The following is a 22854-nucleotide window of genomic DNA, read 5'->3' as shown; positions in this document are numbered from 1 at the left end:
TTCTATGGTCAGACTTCTCTAACCCCCAGGTCCATCTTCCTGCTTACATCATACATGATGCTGTTCTATTAAACTATACTGGCATTGTCACAGTGCCTTGTCATATCTTATTGGTGGAAATCAATGATACAGAAAAACAGGAATTGTATGGCCAAGGTCAGACTTTACGTTTTCGTGCAGTTGGTTGCTTTTTCGGACACTTTAGGCCGGGTTTACACTGAGTTTTTTGCAGGAGGAAAATTTTCCTCAAAATTCCATTTGGAATATTGAGGCAGATTTTCCTCTGCCTGCACGCCGATTTTTGTGCATAAAGCGCCGCAAAATACGCGTTCTCTGCCTCCCATTGATGTCAATGGGAGGTCAGAGGTGTAAACGCCCAAAGATAGGGCATGTCCTTTCTTTTTCCCGCGAGCCGGGTTTTTCCGCTCGCGGGAAAAAAACGCCTCTGCCTCCCATTGAAATCAATGGGAGGCATTTTCGGCCGTATTTTGGCACGTTTTGCGGGGCAGTTTCCGCGTCAAAATACTCTGTGTGAACTGGCCCTTATACTCCATCATTTCCAGTTCTGACAATGCAACATATAATACGCAGCCTATGGCCGGTTTCACAGGGACATTTTAGTGTCCGTATTATGGCTACAACACTTGGACTGATGGGTTCTGTGTTGGTCTAATCAGTAGAACCACAGGGTGACAGCTGGAATGTTTCCATATTACATCCATGTCCAATGGGCCTATCAGAGGTCTCTAGTCACAAAAAAATGTGTGAATCTCTCTGAAGAGCACCCACTCATAACATCATATAGGTCACTTTATCATGTCAGTTCATGCTGGATTGACCCACAGAAAATGTCCAACTCTCTGTTAAATGCGTTAAATGCGTCAAATGAGTGTAGTAGAGGCCATAGCAGGTCTGTGGCGTTGTATTGATTGGGCTATGCGCATTTAATGTGCTCCATACATATTTCTTGCACCTGCTCCATACTGTTTACCGTGCTTGTGGGGGAGGGGGGAGATCTATTTTGTAAAAACAAAAACCTCCAGACATCCATGGCGCTCTCTGTTAGGACATGTCCATATGGCACGTATTTTCCATAGGCAAATGCACCATTCACTTTTTTAAAAGTAAATTTGCGTCAGAAACTCAGATTTTTGCCCCGGATCAGTCCCATTTTAATTCAGTTGAGCTAATCTGCAGCTTTTCTGTGAGGAATATGCATCAATAATGAACATGCTGTGGATTTTAAAACCTGCAGCACGTTCATTATTGTGCACAGATATTTTCCTGAGGGTTTGAATAGGGTATTAAAGTACCCACTCACATGCATTGCCAGCAGTGCAGACCAAGGATGTCTGACATAGCGCTTCTTGAGAGGGAAATAACTCCTGAACTCTCTGCAACTGATTGGCCAGCCACTGAGCCCCACTTATTGCCTCAAACTTCTCCTTTGATGGCCACTTTCCATTGGCTGGACCCTAGTTCTCCAGAAAGGTTTGGGTCCCAGAGGTGAGACCTGCACCAGTCAGGCATTTATTGCATAGTCTGTAAATATTCCATAAATGCTTAAAATGGAAAAGCCCCTTTAAGACAACATCTGGAGCATGATTGATACAGTACTATATGTTCCTGTGAAATTTCTCTCCGGTTCATTATCCTTCTTGACTTTTAAAAGATTTGGCCAATTTCCTATCTGTAAATCCCGACCTGTAACGGTTAGTAAACATACTCTGCAACTCATGATCAAGGTCGAACTGAGGGAAAAATTTAGTATGGGTTGCAGCCTGTGTTGGATTATCCCCTACACAGTTCCAGAGGCTCCTACGGTGGGCCCAGGCTCGAACAATAATGGGAGCCAATCACCCGCCCCTAGGGTCTATTTCTTGTGGATTTACTCATGAATAACCTATTTGACTTTATGGATATCTCATGTGTGCGATAATAAGTTTAATTTAATTTCAGTCCGATACGGTTCGTGATCCACCTCTCTTCAACTAGAATTCTTCCTTACAATCTTGTACTATGCTTCTGGTATTGTATCTAAGTCTGTACTGTATCCTGGAAATCGCCTTAGGTAAGGTTATACGTCTTGTCTTTGAAGGGGTTAAGGCTGAAGAACATATAATTAGACTCTGCACAGCAAACTCGGCAAAGCCAAATCAAAATAGTAACCCAAATGTGTTTGACCCGTCGTTCATTCCAACAGCCCGGAATCGGAATACAGGATCATGAAACGCTCCTTCTTGTCAATGGAGCAATTTCAATAATAAGAATATATAAGGGAAATACTATTTATGCAATTGTTTAATATAGTACTTAGTATTCCAGAGGCAGGGCTTAATGTGATGATGCTAAACAGGCAATAGGCTGCAATACAAAAGTAATGCAGTGCATCATCCAAGCGATCAAATGTTCAAATCCCCTAGTGGGACGGAAAAATAACAAACCCGTGAAAATAGGTTAATAAACTTTTCAAAAATATAAAAATAAGAAACAAAATATTAAGAACTAAAAAAAACAAAAACAAACTTCTATTTTTTTTATGTCAAATAACAAAAAAGTTGTACTGCCGCCTCCATAACCATCCGAACTAATAAGATATCTTGTCATTTATCCAGCACACAATAATAAAAAGTGATATGTACCCCAAAATGGTCCCAATAAAACTGCTCCAACGAAAAAATTAAATATGGGATATAGGATATTTTCTTTTGTAACAAATTATTTTTGTTTTGTAAGAGTCGAAAAAATTAAAAACAACTATAGAAATTTGGTCTTGCTCTAAAAAGTACTGACCCGCAGAACAGCACGGTTAACACCGTAAAATCGAAACCCAAAAAACGATGGCGGCATTACTGTTTTTTTTCCATTTTACCCCACAAAAACATTTCAAAACTTTTTCAGTACATTAAATGGAGCTATTAACCCCTTCAGGACACAGGCTGTTTTGGCCTTAAAGAGGCTCTGTCACCAGATTATACATTTTTATTTTGAAAAACGATAATTTTTGACAAAGTTATGAACAATTTTAGATTTATGCTAATTAGTTTCTCAATAGACAACTGGGCGTGTTTTTACTTTTGACCAACTGGGCGTTGTACAGAGGAGTGTATGACGCTGACCAATCAGTGACCAATCAGCGTCATACACTTCTCATTGTTCCAGCCCAGCTTCTTTCACCGCACAGCGTGATTGTGCAGTGAAATAAGCTGAGCTGGAACAATGACGGCGTGTAATAAGACGCTCCACAAAAAGAAGGAGCATGTCACTTCTTTAGCCGTTTTTGGAGCTGTTTTTCATTGTGTCAATGGAAAAACAACTCCAAAAACTGCTACAAAAAACCTTTTTCGGTGACAAAAACAGCTGAAAATCAGAGGCGCTTTTCCCTTGAAAACAGCTCCGACATTTCCAGCTGTTTTTGATTTTGTGTGTGAACATATCCTTAGGCTTGCTGCTTTAGGGTATGTGCACACGGTAGCAGGCTTTTACGTCTGAAATGATAGACTGTTTTCAGGAGAAAACAGCTGCCTCGTTTCAGACGTAATTGCTCCTCCTCGCATTTTGCGAGGCTTCTCTGACAGCCGTAAATTTTGAGCTGTGCTTCATTGAGTTCAATGAAGAACGGCTCAAATTACGTCTGAAAGAAGTGTCCTGCACTTCTTTTGACGAGGCTGTATTTTTACGCGTCGTCGTTTGACAGCTGTCAAACGACGACGCGTAAATGACAGGTTGTCTGCACAGTACGTCGGCAAACCCATTCAAATGAATGGGCAGATGTTTGCCGACGTATTGTAGCCCTATTTTCAGACGTAAAACGAGGCATAATACGCCTCGTTTACGTCTGAAAATAGGTAGTGTGAACCCAGCCTTAAAGAGAACTAAGGGGGGACATTCTGGCATAGAATAGTCGCAAAAGGGCCAAAAAGTTTGCGACTTTTGGCCTTTTTATGCCACCCTCACCAATTTTTTTGAAAAGGGGGCATGACTTAACTAAAGAGGGGGGCAGCTTGATAAATGTATTATAATTAATGCCAGGGATTGGTGTAAATTCCAAAGTATTCAATATTAATTCTTGGATAGAACCATCAACCACTTGCCCAAAAGCACAGATATCTGCCCAAAAATGTGGACTGTGTGGGTTATGTTTTTTTTGGGGTAATCTAGGTGTGTCATATGTACATGTAAATGTAAATGTTGTCTTAATGACAAAAACTTTCATCCATTGTCCACATATTTGAGACTGTTATGTTAAGGCTTAGGTGGTGCAAGAGAAAAGTAGGGCAGTTGTTAATCGCAACCAGCCTGATTCTAGATGTCATTTTTTAGAGGAACTTTTGAAAATGAAAAAAGCAATCTAAGTGGTTTCTATGGGCAAATGTACATGCCTCAGATCCAAGTTATATAACTTTTATAATCTGCGTTAAATGTACCCGTATTTATATTGAATAAACGGTTTTAAATAAAGTGAAATATTTATCATTTATATGAAACAATCATTTTTAAAGAAGACAAGTTAAAAGCAGCGGAGGTGACAGCATAATTACACTGAGACGGGGCAGGTCGTGTCTCCAATTGTTGGTGTCACTACTAATACATTCATAATGCTACTTGACAAGGTTAATCTCAGCTGAAAGTGGCATTTAACCCACTGCCACTTCTTCCAAGATGTTACACAACCCCCTTTAAACCGGAGATTAAGAAATGTAGAAAATGATAGCATGCTCAAGGGCTTGTTCTTTTATTATCAAATATTTCTTATTATTTATACTACTGAACATTATTAATGATGCATCGGAAATAAGACAAAGCAGTTTTCCAATCTACATTTACCAGATATAATTTTTTATTATTGTATACAAGGGCTTTCTAACAATTACATTACACGTCAAAATTTTTCATACCTACCATTGAATGACCCTGATCCACAAAATATTTACGACCCTAAGGGCCTTATATACACAATCTACTTCAGCTCAGTACAACCTTCGACTACAGAGCCGTAATATGGCACATAGACTTCTATGGGGCCCTTGTAAACCTCCGTACGGAGACATACATTTTCTTCTGCTGGATTCCATATTAATGCATTATTTGTAATGGAGAATCACTGCCATATAGAGCACTATACAGCGGTAAGCAAAATGCAAGGGAATGTGTGTGCTTCCCACAGGCTTCATGCAAACGACAGAGCACGAAGATGAACATTTTCATCAATACAATTATTGACATTTAACGCAAATTTGATTGTACTAGCAATGCAGTTCTCTGGGATATGTCAGATGACAAATAATTACATAACAATTTTAAATAGGCCTTTAGCAGAAAACGTTTAACCCCTGAGATTCCTCCGATTCATAAATCCCTTTGTCACCCTATTGTCAGCCACAGAATTGTGATTGCTAAGCGGACATTTCTACAAGCTTCCACGGCCTGTTCTGATATAATGCCTGCCTAATCGCCACCTATGCAATTTATCTGAAAAAAAATAATAATTATAAGTAAAAGTCTCATAGTGGGGCAAGAACAATTTTAAATAACGTTTAATAAAGTAAACGGTGAAAAAAACAAAAAGTAAAAAGTAGAATGTTTTTATAAAATATTAAGTAAAACCAAAATGCTGGGCTGCCCCCTCTCTCCTCTTATTTTCATTCTCACACTGGAACCTCTCCTTCGATGCATTCGTCAGAATGTGGATATTACAGGAGTTCAAGTCGGGGACAATACCCATAAAATTGCCGCCTATGCAGATGACCTCTTATATTTTCTTTCACAACCGTTAATCTCACTTCCCAATCTTCTCGATGAACTATCCCGATACGAGACCCTATAAAATTACAAGATCAATTTGCAGAAATCGGAAGTCATCAATATTTCTTTGCCACAGACAGCTCTTGCTTCATTAGCAGCTTCCTTCCCGTTCAAGTGGTCCACGTCTACCTTACCATATCTGGGAGTTCCCCTCACCCCACGTACGTCGGGACTCTCCCAGGTGGATAGATGGTCTATGGGTACCTTTACGTGGTTTGGTCGCTGCTCAATATTAAAGATGAACCTTCTTCCTTGGATTCTTTACCTACTACAGGCCCTGCCCATTTATATCTCTCGGTCCATCTTCAGGGCAATTGCCTCCCTCTTCTCGAAATTTGTGTGAAATAATAAAACAGCCAGAATCTCAAAGTCATTGCTCTATAGACCCAAATGACAGGGGGGAATTGGATTACCTGATATCTATGCATACTATAGGGCTACTTTGGGTTATATTGGAATGACTCTTTTGCTCCTCGCCTCTCCACATATTGCCCGGGCTTCTCAATTCTTCTTTGCCCTCTCCATCTCACCCTACCATTTCAACTACCTTGACAATAATCAAAAACTCTACTGGGTCCCAACTTCTACCCCGTCCTTCCCCGTTACTCCCGATATTGGGCCATCTTTCCTTCACACCGAGCCTGTTGGACCCTGTTTTTCAGAGATGGGCGTCTTTTGGACGTTATTGGGCCATCCATTTTTTGACAGGGGAATCTTGGCCGAACTTGGAAGCTCTCGCTTCCACTCTGGACCCTTGTCCTTTGGGATTCTGGAAGGCAAACCAACTCCATAATTTCCTTGTCTCCCTCCCACCCCCCGCCGCCCTGTCCCGTTCTGTCACCCCATTGGAAACCCTTTGCTCGGGAATGAGCCCGGTGCGACATGCCCTTTCCGCTATCTATGCCATGTTGGGCTCCTCTTCGACGCAGCCGCCGCCTCCTTTTGTGGACAAGTGGGAGCGGGATTTGAATTTATCTCTTTCTGACTCCCACTTGACCAGGATTTATGATGTAACTCATGGATCGTCAATTTCTAGTCGTATCCAAGAGGTAGGATATAAACTTTTATCTCGATGGTACTATGTTCCGTACTATGTTATGTTCCCCAATGTCTCTTCTCTTTGCTGGCGCTGCGGGTCTTCTGAAGGGACCCTTCTCCATACCTTCTGGGATTGTTCAGTGTTGTCTCATTTCTGGCAGGAAGTCTGGAGAATAACCTCCTCTTTCTCTGACCACACCATACCTTTTACTCTGGCCTTTTTTCTGCTTCATCTCAGCGACATTCCTTTTCCAATATACAAAAAGTCTATTCTTCGACACTTAGTTAACAGTGCTCGAGCTTGTATACCTGGTTTGTGGAAAAAATACGGAACCTCCCTCTCTCTGACTCTGGTTTCATAAAATAGAGGAAATTCAGCGCATGGAAGACCTTACATCTCAGTTGACTAACAGACTTGGCAGATTCTCCAAGATTTGGTCCCATTGGATTGTCTATGAGGACTCTCCAGAATATCGGACCATCATGGCCAGCTGAAATTTCAGATGTTTTTAAATTGTATTCTGGATCATGAACCTATGTGTTCCCCCCTCCTCCATTCCCCCCCCCCCTTTTTCCTTCTCTCCCCTGTCCTTACACCTCCTCTGTCCCTAATGTCACATATATGATTTTCTAAATTGTTTGATGCAATATCTTGGGCCTATGTGCCCTTGTCCCTTGCTAGATATGTTCCTTGTTTGAAAAACCAAAGAAAGAATGTACAAAAAAAAATGCATTATATATTAAACGCTACGTTATATGTACCACAAAACAAGACTTCACACATCAATATACATGAGAAAAAAAACACCTTAGCTATGAGTCGATGAGGCAAATAGGCTTAAACGGGTTGTCTCATTGAGACAACCCCTGCCCCTTTGCTCTACTAGGTCACTTAGGACACCCTCTATGAGCATAAACGGAGAGCCGCTCTAATGAACCCCTGCCCGTCCATGCATTACATGGTCAGCCATTCATTTGAATGGCTGGGCTACATTTTACCAATGAGCGTCTAGATGTGGTTTCCCACAGCAATAACAGCTGATTGCCGTAGGTTAGAGAAGCTAAAACTGCAACGATCAGCATCGTACAATGGGGTTAAAGGCGTTACCAAGCCATGTTTCTTAAAAATACATTTTGGTTTATAATTGTGGCCACTAGGGGGCATGTAACTTTCATAAAAGTCTTGGCAGCTACCATCTTTGTTTTAAAACTGCTGTGCAGTTATGGATTTTTATATGCTCGATCCACAGTGGCTGGTTCTGATGAGTTATTGCAGCTGGGAAGCATGTAACACTACTGTAAAGTCTATGGCTGCGGACCGTCGTCCTGACTTACCCTCTGATGGCTGCGGCCATGGACGAGTGAGTTCTCGGTGGCATATCCCTCCTGAGAGATGCCGGCACTCACTTCCTGGTTTGGACACTGTCTCAGTGCGCGTACAGTTGCAGAATATCTGCAATTCACCCAGAATGCTGCTGGACTATAAAAAGGGCTCTCTTGATCATTGCCTGAGCATTGTTGTGTTACCTAAAGTTTGTCATTGCAAATGGTCTCCTAGTGTTTTCCAGTTCCCAGTGTTACCCGTTCCTGCTGCCCGTACCCTGTATCCCATGCTACCGTGCCTCTGTGCCGTCAAGAGTTGGAGTCGTCTTGTGTCTTCCGCTGCATCTATTGTGTCGCACCCCGCCCGGTGTCTGTCCGCTGTCAGAGCCTCATCTTAGCCTGAATCCACCGCTACTATCTACATTGCCTCCGGTACCCTTTCTATACTATAGACATTGCATTGTACCTGTTTGGCCAGCTGCTATCCCGCTACACTGTACGGCGCAGTGGGTCCACACCCCGCGCCGTGACAACTACGTTGAGTGAATGAGATGTGAACTATTCTCTAGTAAGGTTACATTCACACGAGCGTGACCGATTTACGCTTGTAAAAAATGTACGTAAATCTTTCCGTGCGCGTTGTGTTTTTGCATCAGTGTGCTTTGCGTGTGGCATGTGTTTTTCACGCACCCATTGACCTGATAGTTGTTTTCACGCACCCATTGACTTCAACGGGCGACTAGGTGAGCAAAGACGCACCAATATAGGACATACATTGAGTTTCACACAACGGACACTCGCTGCGTGAAAACTCACGCATGAGTGAATAGCCCCATTCAATGGGTCCGTGTGCTGTGCGTTGTTTCAATGCACAGCACAAGGACGAGAAACACGCTCGTGTGAATGAGCCCTTAGTGTTCAGCTGGCTCACTGCATATCACATTTTATAAGCGATTCATGTGGGTAATATCATTAGACATATCGAGCATTCCTTTGGCGCAGGCACATAAAGTGTAAAGAGACAAGTGGCAACATGTATGCTGTATACAAGTAAAAATAGACTGACAAAATACTGACAATCACGATGATAGGTTATAGAACTAAAAATAACTGAAAAAACCTCAATTACTTCTTTGTCTGAATGTGGACTGCACGGTTCTAAAAAATACACGGCGTAAGGGCAAGGTACATAACATATATAAAAGGGGTTGTGGGGAGCAGTTGCTTGGTATTTATGGAATGTGTTAGGTATGTTTTAAAACAGTGTTTCTAAGCAAAGTATCGTCTACTCAAATAAATTAAATAATCCCGTAAAGACTATAATAAATAACTGTGCTCTACATTTATGCACAGCATGAGTACTGAGTGTGTAGCCCCTGGGGAAAGCCTATAGTTTAAGGTCTTTTCCACATTGCCGTGTTCATGTTTTCAGTAAGGGACAGTATCCTCGCAGGGAGGCAGGGACACCCAGTGTCATACATAACTATGGTGCTAGGAGCCCGACTCCCTGAACGGTGTTTGGTCCGGGAAACGCGGCTAACATATGGTCCGTAAATCACAGACCAAACACGGCCATGTGAATAAGGCCTTAAGCACGGATACATGCACATGATACTGTTGGGGACATGTTTTGGTGTCAGTTTACGGTGTTTTTTTGTAGTGCACGACATTACCCTTATGAACATTTATTGATGTTGATGACTAGAGCGGTTGGTTACTATTCTTCTTTTAAAATTTGTCCAATATGGTTATTTTGTTAACAGGGTCTTCTTCTTAGTAAGCGCTGACCATATTAAATGTAGTATTTACAGAGGCATCAGTGTGTGAAGCGAGTCAGGAGGACATCAGAGTGGCAGCAGGGTGTTGCATTTGGGTAGGCATAAAGACACCACTTTTAGGGGAGATTCACATGAACGTTGCGTTTTTGCGCGCGCAAACAACGCAGCGTTTTGCGAGCGCAAAAACCATTTGACAGCTGCGTGTGTCATGCGTGTCTGATGCGCGGCTGCGTGATTTTCGCGCAGCCGGCATCATAGAGATGAGGCTTGTCAACGCCCGTCACTGTCCAAGGTGCTGAAAGAGCTAAATCTTTCAGCACCCTCGACAGTGAATGCCGAACACAACAGCGAAAAACCTGTAAAAAAAAAAGATAAAGTTCCTACTTACCGAGAACTTCCCGGCCGTTGCCTTGGTGACGCGTCCTTGGTGACGCGTCCTTGGTGACGCGCCTCTCTTGACATCGGGCCCCACCTCCCTGGATGACGCAGCAGTCCAAGTGACCGCTGCAGCCTGTGCTTGGCCTGTGATTGGCTGGAGCTGTCACTTGAACTGAAGTGTCATCCCGGGAGGTCGGACTGCAAGAAGGAGACAGGAGTAATCGGTAAGTTAGAACTTCGTTTTTTTTTACAGGTTAATGTATTTTGGGATCGCAAGTCACTGTCCATGGTGCTGAAACAGTTTAACTCTTTCAGCACCATGGACAGTGACTATCTCCTGACGTCGCGTACCGATAATTTTTTTGCCGGGATCGGCCAAAACGAGTTTGGCCGAACCCGGTGAAGTTCGGTACGCTTGTCCGGCTTCGCTCATCGCAAAGACACTCCGTTTGGATGTTCGGAAACAGAAAAGCACGTGGTGCTTTTCGGTTTTCATTCATCCTTTTCACTGCTGTTGCGCGAATCACGCTCGTCCCACGGAAGTGCTTCCGTGTGGTGCGCGTGATTTTCACGCACCCATTGACTTCAATGGGTGCGTGATGCGCGAAATACGCAGAGTTATTGAACCTGTCGCGCTTTTTGCGCAGCAGACAAACGCTGCGCAAAAAGCACGGACTGTCTGTACTGCCCCATAGACTTGTATTGGTCCATGCGTGCCGCGTGAAAACCACGCGGCCCGCACGGACCGAATACACGCTCGTGTGAATCCCCCCTTAAATGTATGTACACCTTCACAACTAATTTATAATTCTATATGAATAGAAACACACGTACACATAGTCATTGTTCCAATGCATCTAAAATAAAAAAAATACAGCAACCTGGTAAATAATCTTGATTAAAAATATCTTATCGTTTTCGGACCACGGAAGCATATCCCAAATTGAGGGTTAGCTTTATAAATCACAGAAAAGGGGAACAGTTCACAAACAAACCGAAATGGAGTAGGGTGGGTGAACAGGGTCATCATATACTTGTAGTTTTGGAATTCTAGTATATCCACTTGTTAGGTTGAGGTACATAGAATGTATAGAGGGTTTGTTGTACAGATCAAGTTGTAAGTACAGCTTGTCGGAGCCCTGGTAGATGTACGTATTCAACCCAAGGTTTCCAGATGGTTCAAAATACTAACATGGTATCAGTCGTAACAGAATGAATTTTTTCATATAACATCATATTCGAGATTCTATTATAACTTCTGAGAAAAAAAAAAAAAAGAATAGAGGTTTTCCATTGGGAACCTATGTGAATACATGTAGCCATATTGAAAAAGCTTGTGAACTTGATTTTTTTAGTGGCAAAGTGGGATTACCTAAATTAAATATTGCTGGAGTGATGGAAATCGAACATAAAAAGCTTGTCATGGGGTCAGTTCACAAATTATTTTTTCCGCATCAAAATCAGTGCCAAAAAAACGTCCCAAATCGCTCTCATTGATTTCAATGGGAGGCAAAGGCGTATTTTTTCCCAGGCGGCTTTTAGCTGTTTGAAGAAAAAAAAAAAAAGCGGCATGCTCTTCAAGCGTTTCTGTCTCTGACCTTCCATTGAAATCAATGAGGTAGAAAAAAATTTATCAGTTTTTGGACTTTTCAACAGCTTAATAAAACTGCAATCAAAAAACGCTGCAAAAAGGTCTGAAACAACGCTAGCAAGTTAAAAAAAATAACTCTGTGTGAACTAGGCCTGATCTTTTAACAACAATCGTACCAGCATACAGTTGATTTTTAGGTCAGATTCTCATTTGTGCAAGATTCGTGTCTTTAGGGGGTTGATTAAATGTAGCATAAATCATGGAAATTTGACCCTTTTATAAAGGGTTGCAAGCTGTTTTTAATAAGTTCTGAAGAGGTAACTGCACACTCTAATCATATTTTTTTTAGAAAGTGTGGCTGGTCTAGCTTTATTTATGCATGCCTAGAGAACCCCTACCGTAATATGGCTTTTTTTATTTTGCAATTTTTTGGGGGGCTAAAATAGTGTAGTCAGAAGTTACAAATCTATAGTGAAATATGATATTGTCTGCATACAAAACATTTTGGTTTGTGCCGTTTTTATCACGATGCAGCATACCCTAGGGCAGGGGTAGAAGCCTTTTTTTGCATGGTTGTATGAAGTGCCTTGCGAACATATAAGGCTTCATTCACATATTCGCCAGGGTTCCGTTACGACGGAACGGGACCCTGACTGACACAAACGGAATCCATTCCGTTTGTCTCCGTTGTGCAAAGGGTTCCGTCGTTTTGACGGAATCAATATCGTAGTCGACTACACTATTGATTCCGTCAAAACGACGGAACCCTTGCACAACGGAGACAAACAGAAACCATTGGCACCGGATCCGTCACCATTGAAATCAATGGTGATGGAAACGGAAACCTATGGATTCCGTTTGTGTCAGTCAGGGTCCCGTTATGAAGGAAAGCTCTGACGGAACGGGACACTGGCGCAGATGTGAACGAAGCCTAAGACATATATGACAAACGGTTACCAAATATGTGGCACAAAAATCAATCAGTTAATTAAACTTACATTTAGGTGTAACCCGTGTCCCTGACTCTCTTTGCAAGATGATCCATCGGTGTTGCATATGGGGCTACTAAACACCAGCTGGGATGGTGCACATGTGAGAGATGCCAGCTTTTGTTAATAAAAATATTTTACAGAGCGGTTACTGATCTCTGTGCTTGCGGCGCTGATCACCAGAAGAGCAGACCCTTCACTATGCGCTTGGCGACACTGAACACCAGCAGAGAGAGAGCAGTTGCTGCAGCTGCTCTCTCCTGGTGATCAGCGCCGCCAAGCGCATAATGAAACTCTGTTCTCTCTCCCTGTGTTCAGTGCTGCCAAGCACACAATGGCGCTGGACGCCGGGAGAAAGTGTGCCAGCAAACCATGCTCCATGTGCCGGGTGTGGCACTAGTGCCACAGCTTGCTGACCCCTACTCTAGAGTATGGGCTTTGTTTGTTTTCTTCCATAGGCTTCTTTAAAGAACTTAAAAACACTTGTACAAAACACCACAAGAATGCCACCGAAGGAGGCCTAAAGTGCTCTTACCCAGACAAGTTATGGCCGGTATACAAGGGCTACAGCATGTCGATTGGCGCTCATTTACTCCATTTAATCTAAGCAATGAACGGAATGTATTGAGATGAATGATCTTTATTACGATCGTTCATCCGCATACATTTTGAATCTTAGCAGCAGCACATCCAGTTTACACGAGGAGATGTGCTGCCGATAAGCGACCATTTTCCAGGCCGAATAAAAGACCTGATCAGCCGATAAATAAGCGTTTGCTTGCTGATCGCTGCACTGTTTACACAGGACAATAATCAGGAATGACTGTTTGCCCGATCATTTGCTACTGTAAAAGAGCCTTTAATGTATTGCGAAAAAAGCCCCAATCCCCAGGACCTAAAATGATGCTGTAATAATAAAATACAATACATTTTCTTTTGATGAGAAAAACAAACATGGATCTTCCAATAAAGCAAGGCATACAGTACTGTCCAAAAGTTTTAGGCAATTGTGGAAATATGCTGCAAATTAAGAATGCTTTAAATAGAAGTGTTAATAGTTGTTTTTTTTTTCATCACTATGCAAAGTGAATGAACAGGAGAGAAATCTAAATCAAATCAATATTTAGTGTGACCACGCTTTGCCTTCAAAACAGCATCAATTATTCTAGGTACACTTGCCCAGAGTCATGGATTTTGTAGGATTATAGTCAGATGTAGGATTAAACAATTATACCAAACAGGTGATAATGATCATCATTTTCATAAGTAGGTTGAAACAGTCATTAACTGTACAGAGACAGCTGTATGGGAGGCTTAAAACTGGGTATGGAACAGTCAAACTCTGCTACAAATGTGAGGTTGTGGAAGACTGTTTCATATCACAGGTACACCATGGCAAGACTGAGCACAGCAACAAGACACAAGGTAGTTGTACTGCATCAGCAAATTCTCTCCCAGGCAAAGATTTCAAAGCAGACTGGGGTTTCAAGATGTGCTGTTCAAGCTCTTTTGGAAAAGCACAAAAACACTGATGTTTAGGACTGAAGACGCAGTGGTCGGCCAAAGAAATGGACAACAGATCAAAGACACATAATGCTTACTTCCCCTCGAAATCAGTAGTTGTCCAGCAGTGCCATCAGGTCAGAACGGACAGAAACCAGTGGGACCCTGATACACCCATCTGCTATTCTGAGAAGTCTGGTTCTTTATGGAAGACTTGCGGCCAAAAAGTCATACCTTGGACGTGGAAACAAGGCCAAGCAACTTAACTATGCACGAAAACATAGGTAGAGAAAAATGGCAGCAGGTGCTCTGGACTAACGAGTCACAATTTGAAATATTTTGCTGTAACAGAAGGTAGTTTGTTCGCTAAAGGGCTGGGGAGTGGTACAATAATGAGTGTCTGCAGGCAACAGTGAAGCATATTGGAGGTTCTTTTCAAATTTGAGGTTGCATTTCAGCAAATGGAGTTGGGAGTTTGGTCAGGATTAATAGTGTCCTCAATGCTGAGAAATACAGTCAGATACCTATCCATTATGCAATACCATCAGGAAGGCGTCTGATTGGCGCCAAATTTATTCTGCAGCAGGACAACGACCCCAAACATACAGCCAGTCATTAACTATCTTCAGCATAAAGAAGAATAAGGAGGCCTGGAAGTGATGATATGGCCCCCACAGAGCCCTGATCTCAACAACATCGAGTCTGTCTGGGATTACATGAAGAAACAGAAGGATTTTAGGAAGCCCACATCCACAGAAGATCTGTGGTTAGTTCCCCAAGACGTTTGCAACAACCTCGCTGCCAAATTCCTTCAAAAACGAATTTATTCTTTTTTGAAGGCAAAGGGTGGTTACACCAAATATTGATTTGATTTTTCTTCTGTTTATTCACTTTTGCATTTTGTTAATTGATAAAAAAAAACAATTAACACTTCTATTGTTTAAAGCATTCTTACTTTGCAGAATTTTTCCACAACTGACTAAAACTTTTGCACAGTAGTGTATCTTCTTTTATCTTACTTTATAGTAATGTAGCAAAGCGATGTCATGAAGAGTAGGCACATTATACATCCAATATATACACAGACAATAGACATCGTTATTATAAAAATCAATAAAGGGGGTTTTACAGTGGGTGATTATCGGGCAGACGAGCGTTCATAGAACGCTCGTTGCCGATAGCAGTCCTGTGTAAACAGGGCAGCGATTAGCAGATGAATGAGCAAACGCTCGATCATCTGCCGGTCGTACAATTTTAAAAAAGTAAAATATTTTCGTTGTCGGCAGCACATCTCCCTGAGTAAACGGAGACTAGCTGCCGACATGATAATAATGTATGGGGACGAGCGATTGGAGTAACGACCGCTCGTCCCCATCCATAGCTCCGTGTGACAGGAAATAAGCGCCGATCAACGATGTCTCATTGATCGGCACTTGCTGCACCGGCCGATTAAAAGGCTCTTAAGCCAAAGATTTATACCTATATACACTGCAGCTCTACTTGATGTGTATACGACAAAGCCTGATAATATTGGGATAGATATTGTAGAATTGGCCAGTAAAGTATCAGAAGGCCTGCAACAAAGTCAGCTACATAGTACTCCAGTGGGTTATGGGTTAACAATTCATGAGTCTGACATTAAGCCAAAAAAAAAAAAATACCCCTTATAACATGGTAAGTAAATCTCTAGCAATGGCTGCTGCTTGTCATCTTAACTTCTTTCCTGTAGCAAAAGAACAAAAAAAAGAAAGATTAAACTCATAGATCAAATTGCAATAAGACTCAAGTATTGAACTGTTTATTGTTTATAGGCAGAAAACGTATTTCTCTGCGATGGTGAATCTGCTTCTTCTGTCGGAGAATTTTCAGGTGAAATGCTTACTACAGAGGAAAATTAATCATATAGAGGACATTTGGGTTAAGCTCTGGGGCGCTGTATTCCAGCAAAATAAGTCACATGCTGCTAACACCGCTCAATATAAAGAAGATCCGATGAAGTGGTTAGAGACCCTCAATGATATTTCTTTATTATTTATTGATATTTATGTTGCTACATTTGTTTCACTGGTAATAGTGCTGTATGAGGAAGCAGTGGCAATAAAAAGGTTATCTTGTAGCTATAAAAAGACAGTGAAAGTTTGGCCAGATTTGGTACAGAAAGATCCAAAAATCTCTCTGCAAAAATGTTCATACAGTTCAGTGATTCTGGAAGGTTTATGTTTAAGAAAACAAGTGTTAATAATTGTGGCTTTATCTTACAGTGAGGATCTCAGGGAATGCTCTAAGACGCCTTGAATTATGGTTCTTAGCCAAGGGAATTGTATCTGGAGGGATATTTGAGATGGAGACAAGGGTTATGTCAACACCTGTTTAGTGTAACAGAAATACACTTTCTTTTCCTTCTGCAAATAGAAAGAGCCTTGTGCAGTGTGAGAAGTAAAACAGATGCTGAATTGTCCCAGGATAGCACGGTCTGCAGATGAGGTGGTCAGTCTAGTGTCCTAAAGGCCCATTGTGACTCTTGAAGTTTACCTCATGATAGTTACATATTGCTTAGGCCATGTCCACATCACCTTTCTTTGCAAAGATTTAGTTTATAGGACGGGAAAAGCTCCCACGGATACGTTGAATGTAGGATGTGACGGATGCCTAACAGAGGTATCGGTCACTGATAGACTAATATGGGATACATTTAACCCTTTTAGGACCAAGGGTCATTGATGCCTCAATGCTCAGGCCGAATTTTCCACGGAAATAAAAAATTTTCACGGCTTTGCATATCTCAACTATTTTTACCATGTTTTTTCAGGACAAATAATGCTTGAAATAAGTAATTTTATTTGTTAACTAAATAAAATAAAAATTGTTAGAAACAAACGGTCTAAAAATGGGAAATGTAATTTTGCTTCTTTTGTTGAAAACAGAACTTTTATTTTATATATATATATATATATATATATACATATATATAATATTATATACATACACACACACACACACACTATTGTACATACATACAGGTCCTTCTCAATGAATTAGAATATCAAAAAGTTAATGTCAGTAATTCAATTCAAAAAGCGAAACTCATATTATATATATTCATTACACACAGAGTTATCTATTTCCAGCATTTTTTCTTTTAACCCCTTCCCGACATTTATCGTAAGTATATGTCATGGAAAGCCAGTGCTTCCCGCAAAATGTTGTATACTTACGACAAATGGATGGCATTTCTTACAGCTGACACCCTGCTATAATGGCGGGGACCTAAGTTAGCTTCGATCCCACGCCATTAACCCCTTAAACGCAGCGGTCAAAAGTGATCGCTGCATTTAAGGTGTTTGTAGCTCATCGACACCCCAGCAATTAAATCACCGGGGTGTCGGTGGCTGCACTGGCAAACTGGAGGCCTAATAGTGGGCTCCCGGTCTACCTAGCATGGAAAACTTCCAGCCCCCCGCCCTGAGGCGGGGCCTAAAAGGCTTTTGTAGCCGTCGGCAAGATGGCGCCGGCTCAGGAGCTGAGCCGGCGTCATCAGCGGTGGATGTCAGCTGTATGTTACAGCTGACATCGACCTGTAATGGCAGGAACCAGAGCTAGCCTCGATCCCTGCCATTAACCCCTTTGATGCAGCGATCGAGAGCGATAGCTGCATCTTTGTGGTTGTCGGCAGATCCGGCAGTCCTGCCATGCAATCAGGGCTGCTACTATGGCAACAGGACACCTAACAATGGCCTCCTGCTCTGCCATTACGGAAGCAGATTAGGCCCCACCCGGAGGCGAAGTCTAATCTATTTGCGGTCATTGAATGACTGATAGATCTAATACGTTGCACTACATAGGTAGTGCAATGTATTAGAAATAAAATCTGACAGTTGGACCTTCAAGTCCCCTAGTGGGACTAAAGAAAAGTGTGGAAAAAAAAAAAAAAAAAAAAAAGTTGTATAAAACATAAAAGTTTCAAGTAATAAAATACAACACAATCGCCCTTTTCCACTTATCAAGTACTTTATTATTGAAAAAAATAAAATAAACCATACATATTTGCTATCGCCGCGACCGTAACGGCCTAAGCTATAAAAATCCACGTGGTGAACGGCGTAAAAAAAAACCCGTAAAAAAAGAATGCCAGAATTTCTGTTTTTTGGTCCCTTTGCCCATACAAACTATAGATCGTCTCGCGAAAAACAAGCCCTCATACAGCTCCGTCAACGAAAAAATTTAAGAGTTATGGTTCTCACAACTTGGCGACAGAAAAAAAAATACATTCTGTAAAGGATCTGCCAGGCACAGCTTCTGTGTCAACGCCCATAGGTAATCAGTCTGCACCTGCTTCTATGTCTGTGAGACTGACTCCATCTTCCACCACTCAGGATGGCAGGCTTAGGAGTGGGAGAGCCTATCACAGCCTGGCCAGACGGAGCTAGCTCCCGCCCTCTGTCTATTTATACCTGCCTTTCTTGTGATTCTTCTCGTTTGGTTTCCCGGCCCTGCTGCAACTTCTGAACTATTTGACCCTGCTTCATATTGACCCTGGCTTACTGACTACTCTCCTGCTCTGCGTTTGGTACCTCGTACACTCCTGGTTTGACTCGGCTTGTTTACTACTCTCCTGCATTTAAATTTAGAAAAATGAAAATTTTTGCAATTTTTCACTACATTTGTGTTTTTGACAATTAAATACTAAATGTAACGAGCAAATTTTAACAGTTACATAAAGTCCAATGTGTCACGAGAAAACAATCTCAGAATCGCTAGGATAGGTAGAAGCATTCCGAAATTATTACCACATAAAGTGAAACATGTCAAATTTGAAAAATGAGGCTCTGTCAGAAAGAGGGATGGGGTTAATGTTGATAATGGTAACAGTTAATGATAACCCAAAATTTAGTCTCTCAGAAAATTTCAATGTTACATAAGCCCAATTTAAAAAAAAATTAAAACCGAAATGCTGGCCTAATGAAAAGTATGTACAATATCTGCCCTCAATACTTGGTCGGGGCTCCTTTTGCATGAATTACTGCATCAATCCGGCGTGGCATGGAGGCGATCAGCCTGTGGCACTGCTGAGGTGTTATGGAAGCCCAGGTTGCTTTGATAGTGGCCTTCAGCTCGTCTGCATTGTTGGATCTGGTGTCTCATCTTCCTCTTGACAATACTTCATTCCTGGTAAATGGCTGCGTTGACTCTGGACTTGATATAACACATACTGACATACTGTACATACTTTTCAATAGGTCATTATAGGGAACCTGTCACTAGGTTTGGAGCCATTGAAATACCAGCATATCCTTATGCAATGGCGTAGCTATAAGGGTCGCAACTGCAGGGCCCCCGTTGCCACACAGCAATGGCTATGTTGGTCCAGCTTCCAACTGAATCTGCATCCGCAAGACGCAATTCACTGGGCCGCGAGTGATGTCATCTTGCCTGTCTGCACTGAGTCACTCAAGGCACAGTCTGGGGAGAAGGATTCTCCACCCATCGTGGGAACGGGGATAGGTAAGTAATTATGTTATTATTTTTATATTAGGTACATTCATATGGGGGCGAATGGGAGGGGGGCTCATATGGTAGCTGCTGAGGGGGCATTATACTGTATGGGGGACATTATACAGTATGGGACAGCTAAGGGGGGCATTATACTGTATGGGGGACATTATACAGTATGGGACAGCTAATGGGGGCATTATACTGTATGGGGCATTGTACCTTATGGAGCAGCTATGGGGCATTATACTGTATGTGGCAGCTATGGGTAGCAATATACTGTGGGGGCAGCTATAGGGGCATTACACTGTGGGGGCAGCTATAGGGGCATTACACTGTGGGGGCAGCTATAGGGGCATTACACTGTGGGGGCAGCTATAGGGGCATTACACTGTGGGGGCATCTATGGGGGGGGATTATACTGTGGGAGCAGCTATGGGGAGCATTATACTGTGTGGGCATTCATGGGGTCTGTCAGGCAAGGCAGCTGGGCATATAGGCGTGTGCAGGGGTCTGGTGGTGTTGGGGAGGGGTAGGGGAGCCCCCCAAGCTGAATTTTTGCACCAGGGCCCATGAGCCTTTAGCTACGCCCCTGGTTATGCAGCTGGAGTTTAGCAATCCAAACACGACCAGGTCAAAGCCGGCCATTTCGGCATTACCTAGTAAAAAAATATTACCAGATGAGGCCAGCGGCGTCAGACGCATGAGCAGTGTAGCGAGGTGTACCGTCCTTGGCTTCATCTCCGCAATGCGAACGCGCCTGATGCCGCTGGACTCTTCTCCCGGACTCATCTCAGTGGTTTATAATTTATTTTACTATGGAACTCCACATCGGACGGCATTGACCTGGGTATTTTCAGAACGATAAACGCCAGCTGCATAATGACATGCGACAGGTTCCTTTTAATATTTTTTCCCAGACAACCGGTCCATATGTACGTCACCCACATCTACCTTTCATATTAGGCTACATGAGTGAAAGGAGCGTCGTGGAACTTAAAATTACAAGACAATGTTGTGTAGAAAAATAAAAACTGCGCCGCAGCCGCACGTATATCGCACAGAGATATAGCGAACGTAGTGCAAGGAAAAAGTAAAACAATTAAGTTGCTGCTTTGCTTTCACATAGAACATCGGAATATTGAGTGCAGGAATCTGATTGATTTCTATGGACAACGGCTCCACTTTTGCACTAGTTTTGATAAATCTCCCCTAACGTGACTCTATGGACTGTGGTCAAAGTCTCTGTATAGTCCTAGTCACACAAAAAAGCACGCATGCAGCGTGCAGGTCGGACTGCAGCACCCCCACTCCACTGACTGGAGCAGCCCCTGCAGACACCTGTACAGAGCGTCCCCGGCTGCTGGAATGATAATAGAAATCACTGCAGCCAGTGTGCAGCTCTCCTTCCTGCCGTCAGACACAAGGTCACATGACCGGGGAGTCAGGTCCTCCCAGAGCAAAGCGCAGAAGAGCTGGGGAGCCTGGAATAGCTTCCAAATGTCCGGGACTGATCGGCACTGAGTCTCCCGCACCTCCCCGAGCTGTCAGCCATTATTCACCGACTGCTGCAACGGGTCCTCGAAGCCGACGCGGCGACCGGAGCAGCGTGCAGGTCATCTAGTGCCGGGGAGTGAGCGGGAGTCGGAGGGGCGGGGCCAGCACGGCACTCACGGGAGGACTGCGCTGTGCTGCTTTATACATGTGAGTAGTGGGGCGGCTGTGGGAGGAGGACAGGAGCCTGACAGCTCAGGAACTTCACCGATAATCCATTGTCATATTGTCACCATAATGACTGACCCATCACCTCTGGTACCCCTCAGTTATACTGGCCCTTTATGCGCAGGGAAAACTTTTTATTAGTAATAAAGGACTTGTCTGGTTCTGAAATGTATTCGTAATAAAAGTCCACTTTCTAACATATTGCCTTAACTGATTGTGGGGTGCCAACTGCTGGGGCCACCATTGATCTGGGGTCCATAGTGAGAAATCCAAAGGGGCCGCAGCGCCTGTGTCTTATGAATAGATGGGAGTTCCTGTACTCGGATCCCTCTAATCAATAAAACTGCATTTGCGCATCACAATTTTTTTTTTAAATGTGAAAAATTGCTAAAAGTGATTTGATTGGATGTTTACATAATGGAAATTATTGTACTTGTTTATTGTTGATCGTTTTGAGCATTTACACGTAGTGGCCCATGTGCAGCCAAGCTGAAAACTGCGCCGGCATGACGGTTAACTGGTCTGGCGGAGAAATTTCAAAGCCGCACCAACTCGTGTTAAAGCTGCATGCTGTTCTGACTTTGGTTGCAACGCGACAGCATATCAGCCACTATCAATCAAGGTTAAGTTGACCTGTCGTGTTGAAAATTTATTTTTTTGCTGCGAACCGCAATTAAATGTTTTGTTGTTTTTTTAAAAAAAAAGATCCCTTTTCCTCTCTAAGGCACTTGCTAGTGTACAGTAAATTCAGAATCCAACAAAAATCTGCAACGTCTGAACATACCTTAGGGTCTGTTCACATAAGTGTCAGCCTTTGCATTACCATTGGTTTCCGTTTGTTTCTGATGTGTAAGGTTTCCTTTTTTTTGCGGAAACAATAGCGTAGTCGACTATGCTATTGTTTTCGCGAAAGAAAAGCTTACGGAATGGAAACAATCGGAAGCCAATTGCAACGGAAGCATTAAAATTGAAATCAATGGTAATGCAAACGGAAGCTGTGATTTCGTTTGGCTTTCTGTTCATCGGCTCCTCCGACAGAAAGGTCTAACGGAACCCATGAACGGAAGTCCGACGCTGATGTGAAAAACACTGAAAAAAGGCCATACTTACAAATGGACACAGACAGGTCAGAAACGCTGATGGAGGAGAGTGAGAGGGTAGCCCGCTCTATGTATTATCAAGGCTTTCTCCTGGCTATGTACATGCTGCGCCTCATGACTTACACACTATCCCTCCA

At 42.6% G+C, this 22854-nt stretch overlaps 1 protein-coding gene across 2 annotated transcripts in view; it reads left to right on the top strand.

Annotated features, from left to right (window-relative positions):
- The window catches only part of TLK1 (tousled like kinase 1), a 207942-nt gene that overhangs the window by 16153 nt on the left and 168935 nt on the right, over positions 1-22854 (top strand). Inside the window, exon 1 of one of the 2 annotated variants that reach the window (XM_075829438.1) lies at positions 21311-21599. The exons of the other annotated variant lie outside the window; for it this stretch is intronic. The gene's annotated coding sequence lies outside the window, so the exon portion shown is untranslated. Of the gene's footprint in view, positions 1-21310; positions 21600-22854 lie in introns of those variants that run through there. 2 annotated transcript variants of the gene reach the window in all.

Source organism: Rhinoderma darwinii, chromosome 6 (assembly GCF_050947455.1).
Source record: "Rhinoderma darwinii isolate aRhiDar2 chromosome 6, aRhiDar2.hap1, whole genome shotgun sequence".
Lineage (NCBI taxonomy): Eukaryota > Metazoa > Chordata > Amphibia > Anura > Rhinodermatidae > Rhinoderma > Rhinoderma darwinii.
Note: the sequence above shows the minus strand (reverse complement) of the source record. Positions and strands in the feature narration are given on the sequence as shown.